At 40.0% G+C, this 11,553-nt stretch overlaps 1 long non-coding RNA gene across 1 annotated transcript; it reads left to right on the top strand.

The window, feature by feature from the left end:
* The first annotated feature begins 632 nt into the window (after positions 1–632).
* On the top strand, positions 633–1,575 carry LOC135305904 (uncharacterized). Its single transcript, XR_010366893.1, has 3 exons — positions 633–873; positions 986–1,055; positions 1,231–1,575. It is a non-coding gene; the product is annotated as an uncharacterized LOC135305904 (long non-coding RNA).
* The last annotated feature ends 9,978 nt before the right edge of the window (positions 1,576–11,553 follow it).

Raw genomic sequence — 11,553 nt, 5'->3', positions numbered from 1 at the left:
ATGAAATAGACTAAAATAGACCATAAAATACCAAGAAATATATGCTGTGCTTGTATTTTATAATATAATTTTTCTTGCTGGATGGTACCTGGCCACTCTTTGACCAGTCAAGGATACCAACAATTTGTATTTTCAAATCACCATTGTGCAATACACAAATGCTGCTCTGTTTTTCCTAAAGATGACTTTTACTATCATTTTTGCCATGTCCTGGAACAAACAGATAAACAAAGTCTAAAGATAGACCCCTATTTAGGACCTCTGAATTAACCTTTCAATTAGCAAAGTTGGATATTTAGCCAGCTAGACCTAGTCTGTGAAAGGTGATAAATTGTAGGTGACAGACTGCACTGTCTATTTGATCTTGGTTAGGTATCATCAGTATCAGACTTCATGATATTAAATGGATAAATATCCTACATTTCTCATTTTTCAATTCATGTCAGCTATCCCCAGGTCACTATTGATGTCCAAAGTATTCAAACCAGAGCCCATCTGCAAACTCCTGCTGACACCCTGCCATCAGGAGCACCCAGAGCTGTGCAAGAGGCTTTCTGGACAAAATGGGGATGTTCTGGCTGCAGCCCACAAAACTCCCTGCAGAACTGGGAGGTGCATTGGCCAGCAGGACACACAGAGCCTCATTCCTTATCCATCCTCTTGACTTAAATTCCTTCCCCTGTTTGGGCTCCACATCCATGACTGTCATAGTTGAGATGGAGACAATACAAAGAAACATTCCATTTTCAGAAGGGTTCAAACTGGTTTTATTCCAACATGCATACCTTTTATACATTCTTACTAAACTCATAAGTTTGCACTCTACTCATTGGTCAGGAAAGACAAAGTGCTCATTGGAACAGGCAGTTGCAGGTTTCTCTTATTTATCCTTCTTTCTTTCTTGGTTTCTGTGTCAACGACCTTGGTAGGGAATTCTTTCAGGGGTAAACATGGATCCTCTGATCAAACTTCTCCTGGCTCACAGAAGTCACTGTAAAAGCTCTTCCACCCTGCCCCTCTGAAGTCAGGCTCCTGTGCAAGGTGCTTCCAACGAGGTAAGAGAGGAGAGAGATATCCTGGACATCCTGTCTGAAAGGCCCTGACTCAGACACTCCCTGAAACAGCTCAAACTCCTGCTTCACTTCCAAGACCTTGCCTTCAACATCAACGTGTGCATTTAAGTCGTCTTAAGTGGCTCTGTGGCTGAATAAAGACCTCTCCTTCATTCAGGGAGACACAGACTGGTGTCTTCCAGCCACGGGATCTTTTCACACGGGTGGAAATGAACATGTCACCATCATCACCATTTTGGAGCCAGGATGGTAAAAATTTGGGGGTTTGACATTATCTCCTACCTCTCCCCTTTGAGTGTGGAGCCTTCCTTGACCATTTCAAGCCTGTCCTGATGCACTGAGGAGCTGAAGCCCTGCAATTTGAACCCCAGAGTCCCCTGAAAAGAGAAGCCCACCCATGTGATGGATTAAACTTTTTCCTTGTAAATGAAGATATAGTCCCTTGGACAGATAATTTTCTGACAAAATGGATTGAACCATCTTTCTGTTATATTTAGCCTCAAAATCCCCTATAAATGCATTTTTGACCAATCTTTTCATTTTGTCATGGTCTGCAGATTGTGCTCAGAATTTAGCAATGCTACAGTAATTGAAAACTGAATAAAATTTCCCATCTGGATTTATTTGAGTCCTGTCCTGCAATACCTTTCTATTATTCTATTCATTTAACTTCTGCAAGGTAGCAAAATAACAATAAATATGTAATTGTTGCATTTAATTGAACATATAACAAAAAGTTGCTGTTTCTCAAGGCATTTTGTCCCCTTTGCTTCCAGCACATTTAATTATGTATGAACTCTTCAAAAAAACCCTCTCAAATAATGTGAGTCATCTTCTAGGGGAGAAGATTTAAAGATGATAAATGTTATTTAGAATCACTATGATATGATTCATATTGTGATGCGATTGGGAACAATATTAAAACCCACCAAGGCTATTATACCTAAATTTTTGTTTCAATTCATGCAATATTGCTGCTGCTTAATATGATTTCTATTTACTTCTTTCCATTGTTAGTGTTTTATTGAGGTTGTGTCGGCTTTATCAGGCTAATCTCTGCTGCAAATGGAGGTCAGCAGAGCCAAAGCACTGGCAAAAAAACCTGTCTCCATTATATTCTACTTGGTATGAATTTTCTCAAAAACCCTCCCTCTAATATAAACTCTTTCTTCACCATTCTTGGATTATAATATTTCTACCTGCACAAGCCCTGACAGCTTGATATTTAAAAGCTATATAAACTCTCATAATCTAATTTTATATCCTTTTTTTTTATAAAGAGAGACTGTGCCTCATTTAAAGTAACAGTGAATGTATTCATCAAAAGGTTTAAAATGGAGCAATCTTGGCTATCAATAAAAGCTTGGATTTCAGGTGTTTTAAATTGTAACTTAAAAACATGCAGGGCTGCTCTTAATGACAGTGACAATGAGCCATTAATTTGTGTTCCTCTGGTGTCAAGGGTGAGGCAAGTAATCCTGTCATGCCCTGGCTAGAATACAATTTGGCAAAACAGGATATTGTAGAAGCTTTATAAATCTTATATCTCTATTTCTCCTTGTACTGGTCTGGGGAATAATGAAAAAGAGCGACACATAAATTTACCTACCAAATGGGGTGTGCTCTCTCTGCTGAATATCCACACATAACTCCCATTAACATTAGTATAAAATATACATGCACAGCAGGAGGAAGGATAGACTACCAGATATCCAGAGGTCTGGAGCAGGAGCTGAACTGTACTGCCTTTAGTAGCTGCCAGTCCAGCCCAGATCACACGGATACATTTTTTCCCCCAAGTTTGAGTTAAGAATTAAATCCAAAACATTTGTCTAAAAATAAGTCCAACCAAAGTGAAAATAAACTGGGCTTCAGAGACAGTCTGAAATATATTTTTTTTCTTTAAGATGTTAAATTTTCTTACTTCCAGTTGTGGTTTAAAAGCAAAGAAACTCAATAAAAAAGACAATAAAAAGACAAAAAAAAACCACTCCTCAAAGATATTTTTTGCACTAAGTTTCTAAATATGTTATTGGAGAGGTGATTGAAATCTGACAAAAACCACAACGTTTTATAATAATGTCCTGCAGCAAAAGTATGGCACCAATAACTAAACAATACTTTATCACCTTTGCCACTCTCAACAGCTCCCATTAATACCAAGATCATAGTGTTAGGCCTTCTATTCCCCAGCTGACCATGTTAGTGACAGCCAGGGCTTAGGCAATGACATTGAAAAATATTTGCAGTGACACAGCCACAAATCACCTCAGGACGAGTTTAAAACTCAATATTCACTAAACTTGCATCTGTTCTTTTCTTGTTAGAGCATCTACAAGACATTTGTTATAGGCTGGATTCCTCAAAGAATCCAAACATTGATGGAAAGTGATAAAAATTATTGGTGGAGAAAACTCGATGAGCAGAGGGGCTTTTGTCAAGCTGTTTATTCAGATGAGGTTATTGTCTGAGATGGAATCACCTCGGGCACCTGAGGAAGAGATGTCCTAAGATCAGTGGGTTTTTACATTAAATGCACCCAGTCAAGGAGCACAACTACCTTGCAGTCCAATTTTCTGAACAGTCTCATCATACATGTATTGATCTTTATTGCATCTCTCCAAGGGAACCTAAGGAGACCTTTGGCTACTCAGTGATTGCCACAGGACATTGTCTGTTCCATGTGGTCCAGACCCTCTCCAAACGAGCTCCTTCCTGGGTGTGGGGACTGGCAGATGGCCCAGATGCACATCCATTCCCATATTTCAGCTTCAAACATCCTGCTTCTTCCTGAAAGCATGCAGGACACATTTTCCCTGCTTTTTTCTTTTCACAGACCTGTGTCACTAAATCCCTTCAGCAGGACGCAGAAGCTCCTGAGGATAGCAGTGGACATCTGCACACCTTTAAACTGGTAGATCTGTTTAAATTAAACCCAAACTGGTGGCCTGCAGTTGGTGGCAACCTCCCTGCAGAAGGCTGTGAAGAAGGAGAGGACCAGCAGGGGCAGGGAGGCAAACAATAACATGAAAAAACACTAAGAAAGGTTGCCTGTGGTGTGCCTTGCTGCCCAAAACCAGTGGGTACAAAACATGGAAATTGGAGATCTCTGGGCAGCAGAAACTGTCCCAGCCTCCACACTCTCTCTTGAGGAACATCTCCTTCTGCTGCCATCTGAATTCCAGGCAAAATGAGGAGACTGGTAGGAGTCTTCAAAGATGTCAGGTGGAAAAAGTTGTTTTTAAACTCTGCTCTGGCTAAACTCTGTATTAAAATCCCATAAATAGTTTTCTTCTGACCCACAGCCTACAAGAGTAGATGACTTTGCTGACTGGGGATATGTTCAGAAATGGCAAATTTTTGGATGCATTGAGGAGACTGCTGAAGGAGGAGAATGATTAATTCTTAATAGCAAGTTTTGCAGCATATTGAATGAAACATTCTTACATTATATATTGATATATAACACACTGGTCCTCTGCCATCCTGACTAGAAGTTCATTTCCAGCAAGGAATAGTTTATAGATAATGCAGTAGGTAAGGGAGAGAGCCATAAAACTCTGGCTTTTTCCGTTGTACCAAAATCTTTTGGAACTTCATTTTGGTTTGAATGATGACTGTCCTGGATGTTGATATTAAGCAGCAATAAAGGTGTGCAATGCCAATTCTGTCCCTGCTTCCCTGAGGCAGCAGGCACAGCCCAGCAGAGCTAAATTTAGAGGAACCACAGGAAGTCAGACGCTTGTCTGAGGATTAATCAAACTTCTTTGTCCAGAACTTTCTTGCTGCTTAATATGCCTTACTTTTGCTTCAAATTCTAGTGCATTACAGGTGTGTTAGTGGATTTTGCATTTAGCAATCCTTATAACTCCAGTCATATGTAGTTTTTTATAATACTCATAATTAAGGTTAAAAAATCCAAATGTTGCTGTATCCTTATCTAATACCCAAACCTGTAAAGCCACTTCCAAAACACACTTTCACAAAGAAAGGTTTTTGTTCCCTTTTTGTGCCAAAAGAACCTCCAGGGAGTTCCACAACCCCCAGCAGGATGCAGCAGTTTGCTAGGGATGTATATATGGACGTATGAAGTTAATTCTGTGCTTCTCAATTCCTTCACTAAGATCAAGTGCAGTGTCATCTCCCAACTGGAAACTACATCTTGCCTTGCCTGCAGGGTGATCCAGACCTCTAATTGGCATTTCCACCAATTTTATACATGCCTCCAGCCCTTCCAAGCCTTTGTGAAATTTCTATAGGAACTATCTGAAAAGTTTAGCCTTTTGTTATCTTTACAAAGAAACCGCCCAAATATTTTCAGTTGCCTATTTTGAGGAACAAATCTTCAGGTTTTCTCAGCTAGGTGATATAAAGCATTTGTTCCTTTGGCTTTCATCTAAAATCAAGACAAAATACACATTTTGAGAGATGATGTTAAATGAAATTGAAATGAGTGAGTACTTTTGGGAAAGAAGACCTTTAGTGCTTGAAATGCTTTGTTACAACTGAATAAACTAAATATGCTTAATATGAAAGGTAATGATGCGACTGATTGAATAGTTTGACATTACTGCACATGAAATATCATTAACAGGTTCACGGTGGTTTTATATCAGTCCCAAATATCAGAATAAAATAAATGGAAATACAAAACTACAATGATTTGTCACTGGAGCCTTTCAGTGTCATTTAAGAAAATATTTTCAGTGAAAGACTACTCAGCATGAGCTGGTGCAGCACAAGGAATCTCAGCCTTGTGTAAATTTGAGATTAAGCCAGATTGAACAGTTTAGGATGCCTGCAGCTCCTGTACCTGTGAGAGGACATGTCCCTATCAGCTCAGGTACCTTTGACTTCACTGGGCATCACCAATTCATGCCTGCAGTGACCACTGCTGCCACATTTCGGGATGTGAGTCCTTAACACAACCCAATTAAGAGATGGCTGTGAGCCCTCTGAGACTCCTTTTTCTACAGGCTCAACACTCCCTCAGCTGCACCTGGTGCTCCAGACTCTCCCCAGCTCTGCTGTCCTCCTTTGGATCTCATGGCCCAGCACTCCATGGAGAGTCACCATGAGGATTGGCCTGCAGGATAAAGCCCCTTTGGAATTGGGATAGGCTGGTTCTGTTGTCACCTCACAGAGGTGACAGAGGCACAACTTCTGTTTTCACCAGGGGACACAGATGCTCACACCATGTCCACCAGCACACTGCCTGCATGGCACCACACAATTCTGACAGTCAGCAAGCTGTCAGTCCATTTAATTCCACTTTCTCTTAGGAAATCTCCTTCTGACAGCTCTGTGTCAGACCGTGAGCACTCACATGCCCTAGATCTCACTTCCAGGTCCTGTTCACTTCATCCTTCACAGGGATTTGGTCTCAAAGAGGAACCAAACACAGGAACTGCTATAAAATATTATTGGTCATCCAAGTCCACCACCTCCATCTTCTGCTCAAAATTGGTGGCCAGGTGCAGATGCTGCCTTCACTTGACTATCACAGTTTTCTTGCCATCTTCACACTTTGGCTATTAGTAAATGACTACTGAAACACATTGTTTTTCTGATTGAGGAAACTACTGATAAAATCTGAGGCTGGTAAGAAGACAGAGAATATGTAGATAACACTCCCAGCTTCTTGTGTTTTAATTTAGGGAGTTAATTTAATTGGATCTCATTATAACTGAAGAATATTTTCATTTACTCACACGGTTTTGAAGTGGTCACCATTTGGAGAATTAGAGGCTTTCATTTGCTCTCTTTAGAAATCAAAAATAAAAAGGAAAACACAATAACACATAAATAAATTTAAGTAAATGTGCTATTTAACAATGTAAGCTTGGTTTTAAGCACTGGGGAAAGTATACCCTGGTTATATCTATTTTTTATTAAATTGCAATATACAGCAGTTACTGCCCTTTCTATTTGTATTTTTTTATGTTTGCAAGGGTGAAAAAGAACAAGAATTAGGACCAGCATCTTAAAATACCAATAGTCTACACGTTCTTGAATTTTTTTTTGTGAGTATCCAAATGGAAGGGTAGAATTTTTTCACATTTTAAAGTAACATCACAAATTTACATGAAAATAAAAAGGGACCATGAAAAAGCTAGTGTAAATACACGTTATAGTGTATTTAATACTGCTATACATTGTCAAGTGTATTTGACAGCCAAGGCTTCTCTTTGGTAGGAAGTTGAACAACATTGAGCAAAATGTTATTGCCAAGCCATAATATATGTATGAAAACATGAGGATTTGAAGGGACAAAAACATAAGCAAGTTTTTTAATTTCAACCTCTCTCCCCAGGTGGCAGATTTTTTAAAAAAAAATTCATTTTCATGGTTTCCAAATCAAAGTTTTTTTATTCAAAATGGCATATTTCTTAATTGACGTTATGGTGTGATAGAGGTGTAAAACAAAAAAGTAAATTGATTTCATGGCCTTTATTTTTTTTTATTTATTATTTGTCTTACTGAAAACCTGAGGACCGAAGACTGTCTTTTCTTCTTCCAAAGCAAAATGTCTATTTTTCCCAGCTATTTTCATGCATATTTTATTTTGAGGCAATTTAAAGGTGTTTCATTTTGCTAAATCATGAGAAGTTGCAGTTTTTGTTTAATTAAAACTCAGAAGCCCTAATGTCATTCCACTGGGGAAAAAAACGTAACAAGTTGTCACACATGCACAGGATTAATGTGAAAAAGTGGTTGACTCTGTGTGCAATTTTTTTTCACTATTGTTACCGCTTTTCTCCAGTTTCTTTGGTAATTCTTAAAACTTTATAAGCTGCATTTATGTTAAGCTGTTCCTGATACGCTCCAATAAGTGTGCTTTAGACACATTGTTAACATAAGGCCAAATCTGTAATACAGCATGGACAATTAAGTGCACAATTTTTGTATAAATGCAAAATCCCTCACTGTGAATTATTTAATTAATGCTCTACAGTTCATTTAATAGCGCTCTTTCAAAGGCCATTTCACTCACAGAAAACTAATTTCATTCTTGGGGTTGATTTAATTAGATTGTATGATATATGGTATTGCTAATTCAGTGGCTCTCTTTGCAGTGTCTAGCCCGTTGCTCCTATTGTCGGCAATCTGTCAGCCCCATTTTTAACAGTATTGAAAAATTCAAGCTTTATTATTGCTCGCTCACTCTTTCTCTCCCATCAGGAGGAAAGTAATGAGCTTTTCTTCTTATGAGAGCAAGCAGAGAGTGTGGTGCCCTTAGCGCTTCAGGCAGCGAGCAGTATTAACAGCCTGATTCATGAGTTAAGTTTCTAACTGCCCGTGGCTATTAGCACTCAGTCCTTTGGCTGTCATTTAGTTAAAAAGACTCTTCGGTTAATTCACTCTTTTAATGAGACTGTGCTATTCAACTAATGTATTTTACTGTATGAAAGGTCACACCAGGAAGCAAAACAGATTGGAGGGAATGTAGCGGGAAGCCTGGCTGTCAAGAAACAGTTCAAGCCTCGCAGGCATTTCGCCGCCACGGCGCCCGTAATAGGCCACGGAACTGATGGGCCAGCGCTCACCTCAACAGTTGAGCACCATAAATCATGGCTAAATAGAAAGCAGATTAATCAGAGCCACAGACAAAAAGAGCACGTGTTTCATTACCCATATAATCACTAACATGATTGCCAGACAAGCCAGGGGAGCCGCGCGCGGGGCTGACAAAACACGGCGCGGTGGCGGGCGAGGCGCTGGGCTCCGCGGAGCTGTGGCCACTAAATCTTCTCATTAAGGAGCTGCTCCCCAAGACCTTCTTGTCCAAGAGCTGCTTGCTGGGAGGGTGGCGTGGGGGGAGTGGGAGAAAGGCAGGAATATAAAGGGTTGCGTTTGAGTGAGCAGGGTCAGAGGAGGTGCAGCAGGATTTCCCCCCATGGCTGAGTTTCCACCTCATTCCCTGTGCCACCAGGGCTGGCAGGAGCACGTGGAAGATGGGATGACCCTCTCCTCTTCTTCCCATCTTCACATAACCCCCCAGCAAGCCAAACCCAGTCTGCTCCCCACATTTTCTGTTCCCCACCCCTTTATCTGTGTGGCACACACCAAGCCCCAACGGATGAAGGAACATCTCATTTTAATTTATTCCGAGTTTCTCCAATGTCATTTCCTTACTGAGCTCCCCCTGCTCGCTCACACCCTTTACGTCATCGGGAATTGTGTGCAAGCCACACGTCCACATCCCACAGCTTCTCCCAGCTGGGCTCCAGCAGGAAGGTATGGTTGGAAATCTGGTTTGCTTCAGCATCTCTGCTTGGGACGTCCAATTGAAAATGTTTTTCTGAATATTGCTCGTTAATTTACGGGAGGAGAAAATGAGAAGAAACCTCTGGTTTTAATGGCTTTGCATCTGTCGGCCAAGGCGTTAAGCATCTGAATTATTGGGAGGGTATGTGTGTGTTTTGCTCATTTTTAATTAGTGTCGTTGGGGGGGAAACTCCAGCACTTTAGGGGCAAAAGTATATTATTTTTTTAGAAACTGTAATTCCCTCAAACTACGGTAAACAAATCATTCTGATTTAAATTTCCCAGGCAACTTCCAAACAGGGAAACCGTATGTTTAATTACTAAACATCTGTTGCAAAGAATACCCCTCGCTTTTGCAGCACTAATATCGCTGTATGAATTTTAAAATCTGTCAGCAAGGGATCACGAAAGCTTTGGGAGCAAAGAGCTGCTCACTTTAACCCCTGAACCAGATAATCTAACAGTAATCCATTCAAAACTAATCAAACATTTACAGAAACGCACCAGCACTGAGGAAAACAATTCATCATCTTCATATGCTCATTACACTTCCAACATCTCAATCTACCTATGTAAATGAGACCAGGGATCTGACATCAGGTCCATGTACAGAAATTATAAACAAATATTCATCCATTATGCTGCTGAAATTTAACAGCTGGAGCACTAACAGTAGCTGAACTCCAAGCCCTGAGTATCAATTATTTATGAACCTAAAACTGACAAGACTGTCTAGGTGAATTAGCTGCATATGTCAAGCTTTGTTATAAATCCCAGCCTACTGTAAAACTCATTTTCATAGAATGTATGTACAAGGCTGACAATATATCAACAGTACGGCATTAATAATTTAGAAGAATGGTACCACAAGGGAGCACCTAGAAACTCTGCTCTGCAATATAGTTGATATTACAAATAAAAAAGTCAAATAAAATGAATTTCCCATAAACAGAGAATCAAATAAAGCATTTTTCTATGATTTTATATTCAATTTTCAAAAAACTTACCAGTTGATACTTGCATTTTTAGGAACCATAAGCATCACCTGAAGTTATTCAATTTTTTTTTGCCATTGCTAAAAATGCCTTTGAATTTCTAGGCCTGTTGATGTAGGTTGCATTGCATTTATTTTACTCTTACAGACTGAGAATCAAAAGTGAGGTGAGGGTAAGAGAAGGAAGGAAAGCACTGCTTGCAGCAAAGCACATGGTGTTGCATGTCCCATTATCCCAGGCAGCTCCAACCCCATCCAACCTGGCCTTGGACACTTCCAGGGATCCAGGGGCAGCCACAGCTTCTCTGGGGCTAGGGCCTCCCCATCCTCACAGGGAGGAATTTCTAATACCCAAAAATCTGCCCTCTGTCAGTTTACAGCCGTTCTCATTTTTCCTGTCATGGCATAGGGAAAAGTAAAGGACAAGGTCTAAACTGGAATGTCAGCAGTGAGATCTGAAAAAGGAGATATCAAAGCTTTTCCCAGTGTCTCTGAAATTCAAGACAGGTCTGGATTTTGCTGTGGTCCCCCCATCTCCACTGAAGAACAGTTACCCACTGCTTTGATGGAGCAATGGACACAATCACCCAAAATCCAAATTTTTTTCAGAAACTGCTGGATTATTCCTCTGTATAATTCAACCTATGCCCATGAGGACCAGGCTGGTTGCAGCAGCTTTTTGCTATTCAGAGAGGATGTCCACAAAAAAATGAATACATTCACATAGGAGAATCTGTGCCTATCAAATAAACAAGATTTTATCTCATTTACAGAAGTAGCCCAGCTTTTGATCAACTGTGAACATCAGATGTCCTTGTCTCCACAACATAACTTTCAGATTATTAAGAAAAATGGAAGGGGGAGAGAAAAAAGGGGGGTAAGAGAGGGAGAATCAGTCCTGGTCTTGAGTGCAGATAGACACCAAAACTGAAGGATGGTTAAAGGGAATATCTAATACTGAACATATGACCCACAAAAATTGGTCCTACACTTAAACTCAGCATTAGTTTTGGATATCCTTTATCTGGGATTCACATTGATAACATACAAAGAATCCACGGAGACATCTTCTAAGGCAGAAAATATATTCCTAGACTCTCAAAACTAAAGAGCACTGCATTTCTAGGAATATTTTATCAGTACAAAGGGCAAAAGCACATGTGGATTTTGAAAGAAACAGTAATGGTTCACAAGAGCTTGACAAGGAAGTTAACAGAG

This window comes from Passer domesticus, chromosome 8 (assembly GCF_036417665.1).
Source record: "Passer domesticus isolate bPasDom1 chromosome 8, bPasDom1.hap1, whole genome shotgun sequence".
Classification (NCBI taxonomy): domain Eukaryota; kingdom Metazoa; phylum Chordata; class Aves; order Passeriformes; family Passeridae; genus Passer; species Passer domesticus.
Note: the sequence above shows the minus strand (reverse complement) of the source record. Positions and strands in the feature narration are given on the sequence as shown.